Below are 7,194 nucleotides of genomic sequence, written 5' to 3' on the forward strand. Positions count from 1 at the left end.
CTTAGAGCATCAGAGCAGGTGACCGAACAAACTACATGCACACTTTCTTTTTCAAGTGGAATGGGCATTTTGCTAATCAGGTCTTTACCTGGTGCCTTAGGGTGAACATGTGCACATAAGTATATTAGTACAGCAATCTTCGCTGAACTATTACAGGATGTGCTACTTTTCACAGAATAACACAATCACAGAATATCACAGAACATTAGAGATTGGAAGGGACCTTGAAAGATCATCCAGTCCAATTCTGCTGGAGCAGGAACACCTAAATCACAGAATCATAGAACTGTAGGGGTTAAGTCATGCACACAGGAATGCATCAAGGCAGGTTTTGAAAGTCTCCAGGGAAGGAGACTGCACAAGCCCCTTGGGCAGCATGTTCCAATGTTCTGTCAACACTTTTGTTCTGAGTGATGGTCAGAAGATGGCTTCATCCTGTTGCTGGGTTTCCAAGCTTATTGCAGTTGGAAATAAAAGAAAATGCAATAGTTGTAATGGCTACACTTACAGGATAATGAATTTTTGCACTTGAAGCCCCAAACAAATGTATGAGACTTAGTTCAATAACTTGATAATATCTTATGAGGAAAACAAACCTTGCTAGCATTTTGTTACCACTTAAATTACGTCCCCAGATCTCTGGCTTACACCCAGTGCAGAAAGTACATTATCGTGCAGTGCTAATATCTGCCCTTGGCTTGAGGGAAGCATGCATGTCTCTTTCTTCCTATCACTCCTGAAAGTGGGAAGACAGATACTGTCATTTTGGCATGTCAAAGCAGCCACAGAAGTTTCTCTAAAATTCCGATAAACTCCTGTACCCCACGGTTCCCAGACTGCCTGCATAGTTGCCTACCAATGTAATTTAGCTGACATGTTGTGAACAAGTCTGCCTCTTCTGCTGTGCCTTATGTGTATGCCACATTTCTCATGAATTGACTTACCAGTTGCTTCCTGCATTAGCAATAAACTCAGTTTAGTTAAATTCTTAGGAGTTGTGCTGAGGTGCTTGAGATGTGGGGCTGAGCAGCAGATTAAAGGCAAGGATCTGCAGCATCTTCCAGGAGGCATTATGGATGGGTACGTTTGTTACCCAACATCTGTTCTCCATCAGAGCCCTAGCACCTGCAGAGTTATTTCCTCTTCAGCCATTGTTATGGTTTTGGTTATTGATTGTGTTTTGCTTTCTGAGGTCACTTCATCTGTTTTATTGATAAGCTAGCAATGGGAGGCTCAATTTCCTACCGCGAGTTCTATACCAGATTCACAGTACAATTTTAAATGCAAAAAAATCAGATGAGAATGAAGGTGAGACATTCCCTGCTCATAAAAGCCACCAGCTGTTAATTGCTATTAGTTTTCTTTCATTGGTCATTGACTCCTAAGCATCTAGCAGTGCTTGGATTTTCCAATTTCTAAAGACCGATTTTAGCATGAATGATGCTGAAGAGAAAAAATAAATATTCACCATCTGTACTACATCTTAAGATAATAAGCATGTCATTAGAGAGGGATTTTATTGTATCAAAGGGTGTCTTCACAGCTCAAAAAGACAAGAGGAGGCCAGTTTCTACCCCTCCTTCCTCTCAACATGTAAAAATTGTTACTCTGGTTTTGAAGAGCAGCCGTTAGCAGCAGGGGCATTGATAGCTGTCAGGTAACACCCACGGGTCTCTTATGGGGTGACAACTGGCAAAAATAAAAGAGCAGTAGCTTCAAATCTGTCGCTTATAAGTTCTAAAATGAGACATACTAAAAGCTGAGAATGGTTTGGTAAAGTTACAGTTCTGTACCAGTGCTGTGTGTGACCGTGCCAGCAGCCCTCCCAGAACTAATGCTATTCACCTGTCCCACCAGGGTGACACGCAAGTTTCTGCTCTGGTAGGAGGCAGTGCTATTGAGTGCAGGTTTTTAAGCAGCACTGCTGAAATAACTGTGACTTTAGGCCATGATGTAACGCTCTAAACAGTGTTTGGGCTGTCCCACTTGGGGCAGTCCATAGGGGGAAGAAAAGGCCAAAGCTGTAAGGTGTGGTGGTGGTTGTTCCTCACAGAAACCACCTCATGGACTTACCTGCTCAGGCCCTCACAACGTCCTGTGATCGCCTCCTCAGGAGGGCCCATTTTGCCAGTAGCTTTCACCAACCACCCTGGCCCTTCAGCCTGGATCTGTGACCTTCTCAGGACACTTCTGTCCCACCTTGGGGTACCATTTGTCTAGAAGGAAAAAGCGGAGGCTGGTTTTGGTGGCTCGCTTCCTCAATAAGCAATGAGAACTGCTGTGCTGTTAGGTGCATCGCGGTTTCGCAGCTGCATCCTGCTCTTGAAAGCAAATCAATAGAAATGATGTTACTTTGTCACTTACGCTTGTTTTATGACCAACTTACACCATTTTTCTTCTCACAGGAGTACGGCCTCTATCGGTACAAGTTGTGTGGAGTTTAGCAGGAACTGTGCTCTAGCATGTGCCCTGGAAGGTCAATGAGAGGCCAAAATCTTGCTTGAAGGGAAGATATTCAGATTAGTTGCAGATGCTGAGCTAACACAAAGTCCTGTTAAAGAAAGCAGTAAATGTTTCTTGAAGCAGATAAACCTATGTATTTCGCTATATTCTTTTAGTTTATACTCTTTTAGTTTAGTTCAGACTTTCATGGCCTACAAAACATGTTGCCTGTGGTCTCTGTGCAAATGAATACAAAGGTTTAGTAGACCTGATGAACTAAGATAATAACTAAGATAATGGTGGTCCGATTCTTCAGTGCTTTAATAAAGAAACCCATGGAGCATTTACACATTTTTAGCATTGTTTTCTTTAGAAAAATAAGGAATGAGGAACAATTACATTTACAGAAAGATTAGAAAAAAAAAAAAAAAAAGTGTTTGAATTTTTCAACAAATTAAATAGAACAGAAATGTTATGTCTCCAAGATACTCATTTCCAAACACAGAAAAAATATGGTGGAAGAAAAAAACCACGTTATTAATGCTACTCAGAGGTGGTTTCTCAAGCAGGCGAGCCAACCACTAGGCTGTTGTATGGATGTTTCTCACGATTTAGTACTCCTCTTTGAATGAATAGACCTAAAGGGAAATCCTGTGTCATAAGCTTGTTCAGACATGTCTCTGCACTTATTCAGGTGCCTGTCTGTTGGTGGATATTTTTCCATATCCGGCTGCCATGGAACTTGCATTAAGGCATCTACATACATGGTATGCAGGGTAATAAGGCAAGCTGAACGATCTGATAGTGTTGCATCCAAGCTAGGTGCCTACATTTAGGTATTCGAGCAATTGCAAGCAGGTCAGATTGAAAATACTTTGCAGTCAGACGAGTCACTAGACTTTTTTTTTTTTTAAGAATGTCTGAAATTCTTCAGAAAAAAAAAAAAAAAAAAAAGCTTCTTGCCACATAATATCTAATAAATGATAAAATGAACATATACTTATTCATATTAAAATAAATTTGTACCAGCATTAGTTAGTAATTGGAGAATGCTGTGGATACAGCAATATGTAATCTGCCTTGGTAGTTATTAAGTTAAGTTATTAAACCTTGTATACTCAGATTGTAGCTGAGAGCCAAAAGAGAGCTTAATGTGGGATCGGGTTCCAGGCTCTGTTTTCAGCTCAGGTTTGTTACGACAGTGCCCAGAAGCCATTACCTGCCTGATGAGTCTTGCAGCAGACAGTAGTTCACACAACACATGTCAAACCTTGCTGAAGTTGTCACTGTTCATTGCCTTCTTCGAACTTGATACCAGCCCACCCATTAGCTACTACTCCAGAACTTGGCTAGTTTCCTACGGCTCTCCTAATTCCCTCAGAGGTGCAGGGCTGGAAGAACAGCTGGCATCTTAGCCAGCTTTCTCTGGTTATCAACCCCAGTTAAAGCCTGGTATCAGCACCAGATGCTTGCTGTCTATGCAGATTTCTTAAGGTAAGGCTCAGAAGTTCCCTTTAATTTGGCTTGCTAAGCACTGGAATCTGCTGATCTTATTTAAGCACTGCCACTGCTGAAGTCAGTGGGAGGTTTGTTCTCTTGGAAAGTGTTGAATTTGGATGTATTGATTGTTTTCTCACAGTGAAATCCTTCCAAATGCAAACACGAACTACATGCTTTCAAGGCTGTAATAAATGCTGCAAATGCAATTTTTTAAAGGAGTTGCATTAATTTTTCATGTGACTGGAGCTGCAGTAACTGCAGGATGCACTATCTCATTGCAATAGCTCACATCACATTGAAAAACAGGAAAAGGTATTGCCTTTTTCTATTCTGTATAATATTTATGAATACCCATCTCTTCCCTTTTTTATTATCTCTTTATTATGGATAGAAATAACAAGGACAATCTCTGAAAGGCAGCTTATGCAACTAGTTGCTGAAACAGATAAACTAGGCTGGATTGGTAGGATCATGAGGAAATAAAAGGTATTCTGGTTCCTTTTCTTAGAAATGGCAACCAAAGCTTTATATGTATATATATGTATACTACAGTTGTTCAAACTATTAGAGCCTTCTAATTTTTATTTTTATTTATTTATTTATTTTAATGAAAGAACAGGAAAACAGAGGAAAATTAAGGTAACTATTTTGCTGAAACGGATATGCAAAGTTCCCACCCCAATGTGATTCATAAACCAGGCAACTCATGAACCCAATTACTGGGGATTAGGCTGGAATCATGCACTGAATCTTAACTGCAGCTGGAATTTGGGAGTATTGAGGATGCAGGACAGATAAAGGGAAAAAAATTAGAATTAAAATGACCTAGGTTGTTTCTGCTTAATTACAAAAATAAATAAATAAATAAATAAATTGAAATGATGCTAAAACTTTAAATAGTGAAAAAAAAAATCATTAAGTTGGTATGATCTGTATCTAAGAAAATACTTAGATGGTCTTTATGTCCCAGGACAGTGTTTAAAATGCAATTTAAATATTTAAGATGTTTGCTTAATCTTTTAAAGCGTTTTTTGTTTGTGTGTGTGTGTGTGTGTGTGTGTGTGTGTGTGTTTTCTCCCCAAAGAATATTCTCCAGAAGAGATGGCCTTGTTGAAAGTTCATGTACTTACTGGAAGTAAAGCTCTCATAAAGACTTTTGAAGTTAAGAGAACGGTGATAGTGAAAGTATAAGGTTTTAATTTGATTTCTGAATAAAAGTCTTTTGAATTCTAACCAAATTTCAAATAGTTCTGTATTCAAAATATGTACTGTACTATAGATCTTTGATCCTGTACTGAAATTCTGAAGCTCCCTGCTTTCCTTATGGCACACTCTCAAGCCTTTCTGTAATGTGGCAGTTGCAGACTTGGTCATGGGGTGCATGTCACTGTGCTACTTGACAGGGCTGTTAGCTCCGCTGGGGAAGAGGCAGGATAACTGCTGCAGAACCATGTGTGACAGAAGTGTCCCACTAATATTGGGAGCCCAACGTGAGATGTCTGCAACTTGATTTGAGCTAGTACTCTCGTAGCACATTATTCGTGCAAAGTGGAGCGTCTGTGTTTTGACTGTTAGTCTACACTGCTTGACAACTTTATGAACTGGGGCTCAGCTGTCTCTTGCTTGACACTTAAAAACAATGGAAAAATCTCCTGCTGTGCCTGTGAATGTCTGCTCTGGGGACAGCTCTTCAGAATCCCAGGGAAAATATGAGAACAAGCCTGGATAGCATTCAGGTCTGAAGGAGGGCATCAGAACTCAGGTTCCCATGGTGCCTGTTGCCTCCTTCCAGCACCACTCTCCTTCCTGCTCTGCTTTGGTCACACTCCTTCCCCTTTTTGTTTTGGTGACCCACAGCAGAATTGATGCTGCAGGTGACGTTTTGCTTGCATCCCATTGACTTGGCCCGTGCTGCACACTGCCCTGGGTGCCAGGGACCCTGCTGTAGGGCTAATCCTTGCTCAGACCCTGCAGACCTGACAAGGAGCATGAACTCAGCAGTACAGCTGAACTGCTTCATGGACTTAGCTGATTATTTTCCCCTGAGCCTGGGCAAGCAAAGATTTTGGAGGTTTAGCAAGGAGGGAGAGCCTAAAGCATCTCTGTGAAATACTGGTAATATGCACTTGAGCAAACTGATACCTGTTCTCCCTATGTTCTGAAAGAAATATCTGGCACTTTTCTTGCTCACAATTTTTTACCATTAAATAGTTGTCCACTGTTTCCTTTAATTTATTTTTTTTTCCCAGGCAGCCTGTAGGGGGATGCTTGACTGAGCCATAGTGAAAAACAAAGGTTATATTTGAGCATAAGAAATTACTCTGTGAGTCAGAGCAGCATAGCTGCATTTCTCTATGTTTTTCGTTATGAATCTGATTAAGATAAGGTCACTCGGAAAACCAGTGAAAACAAGAAAGGCTATTGTAGTAGGCCACAGTTACACAGTTCAATCAGGATCCTGTGAAATGTCAGGTGAGAGAGCAATAACCATGGAATGAATGATGTAGGAGTGAATGGTTTTAAAACAGAACAATGTTGTTGGAACTTCTACATAGACGTATCATTTCTTTTTCAGAAGGAAATGATATGGAGGATTTGAATATGTCCGGGCTGAAACAAGTGGCTGAGAAAGGGAGTACTGAGAGAACAGGCTTTTGATAGAAAATATATTGAAGTAAGGTATCATGTGAACACTTTGTGCCTCCCTGAAGTGCACACTTCTATGTGTAGGTCATTGTTAATGTAATAGGATTTATCAAGAGGGATTTATTCACTGTGTTGGCACTTCTGCTCTTTCTGCTCCTTCCCTAATGTACAGCGCATATACCAGTAAGTATTTGATGCATGTATACCATATATACACACATACAAGTATGTATGCTTTGATGCATACCTGATAGAAAAGTAGGAGGAAAGGAAGTGCTCATATTATCTTGTTTGTAGAAAAGTTCCTAATGAGAGTAACCTAATATTTGAGATGAATACATGTCTGTGTCTGTTCCCTGAAGCAATCAAGCCATTTTGTTTCTTTAGCCCATACTAAACTCTAGGGTGGTTATGGGTTTATACAAGGAAAACAAATAATAGAAAAGAGTGAACCAAATCTTGATTATTATCATGTTGCACATGTATTTTTTCTCAGAAAGCTTATTTATTAGCGTATCAGTGAGTATTATTTCCCATGGCCAAGCTTATAAAAGGAGAAGAGAACAATAATTAGATAATCTCTCTGACTCTTATAGGATTAAAAAC

Source organism: Aythya ferina, assembly GCF_964211825.1.
Source record: "Aythya ferina genome assembly, chromosome: 12".
Taxonomy (NCBI): Eukaryota; Metazoa; Chordata; class Aves; order Anseriformes; family Anatidae; genus Aythya; species Aythya ferina.